Genomic DNA, 1,376 nt, shown 5'->3' with positions numbered 1-1,376 from the left:
GAGGGTTGAAGAGGTGTCCTTAGCCAAGAGTGGCTTACTTGATGAGATCAAGGATGAGACATCAGAAGATGGATGCAGCTCTGTTAGGAGTGATCTTCAGGAAGATCAAGAAGCATCAAGCGTGGAGTCAGGACATGGAGTTGTCTGTGGCACAAAGGGGAAGGAGATCGAAGTGCGTCAGGAAGTGGTGCGAGATGATCTTCAGGGGTGTGAAATCACTCCAAGACAATATCAACGAGTGCAGAGGGCACTCGGTGCGGATGGGGAAGGGCTCATGGTCAAGGAGACGACACATGAAGGTAGCCAGGTCCTCAACAGAAGTGGGTCGAGAGGTAGCTCGACAGGTGCGTCAGATCGTGATGCAGTACTTGTTATTCCGCTACAGCAGGGGCTGTGTCATGATTATACATGAAGAAACAGATGGTAGCTCTGTAAAGCTTGACATCTAAGTATCTGTTTTAGCTTAGTATGCAATCAAGCAGGGGGAGAATGGTGATATTCTGATACAGAGGATGCATATCTCATGGGGGAGAAAAGCATGGTGTGGTGCACATCTCGTGGGGGAGAAAAGCACATTTGGTATGAAAGTTTCCAGGTGAGGAACGTGGTTGCTGAACCAGAAGAGTGTTGTGCTTGATCGGCACACAAAGCTAAAAGGGGGAGATTGAAGATGTAAGATGCCTGCCCTGAAGTAGTCGCTGACGTAGTTGCTGAAGCAGACGTTGGGTTAAGTGGTGAAGACCATGTGGAGTCAAGATGCTGAGCTGGAGTCGTGTAGACTTGAAGAGCAAGGGAGTATCTTGGAGATATGGAAAGAGGAATAAACTTGAGGAGCAAGTTTATGACTTAAAGAAAGAGGAATAAGTGCATTCCAAGAAAAGGAAAGTTGCACTTATTGTTATGGAAGATGTCCATACATGTTGCCTTGGAGACTAGGGTTTCGGGAACATGGAGAATAACTATAAGATAGCTATGGGGTCGTCTGTATAGAGACAGAGACACAGAGGCTGATCTTATAGAAAGAGAGAAGCTCTTGGAAGTGTTCTGGGTCGTGCTGAAGCAGTGGCTGAAGTACTTGACGGAGAAGAGACATAAGCGGGTAGCTTAGGATCTTTCAGTAGCGTATGTTAGGGTGTTAACATTGACGTGTAAAAGCTGAATTAAACAGATCTTGTAATAGATTGTTTAAGGAGATTCTAATAAAGCTTTGGTGTGGTTGTGTGATTTATCTCTTGAGTTATCTTCTGTATTATCAATTGTGGTCTCATCTTTGCACTAACAGAAGGTACGCTGTGAGTGAAAGTTTTTAAAATATGCATATACTTCTCAATGTGCATATGTGCATATCTTAGCTTATTGCATTGGTCTCCATTTAA

Source organism: Brassica oleracea, chromosome C5, assembly GCF_000695525.1.
Source record: "Brassica oleracea var. oleracea cultivar TO1000 chromosome C5, BOL, whole genome shotgun sequence".
In the NCBI taxonomy this organism is placed as follows: Eukaryota; Viridiplantae; Streptophyta; class Magnoliopsida; order Brassicales; family Brassicaceae; genus Brassica; species Brassica oleracea.
Note: the sequence above shows the minus strand (reverse complement) of the source record.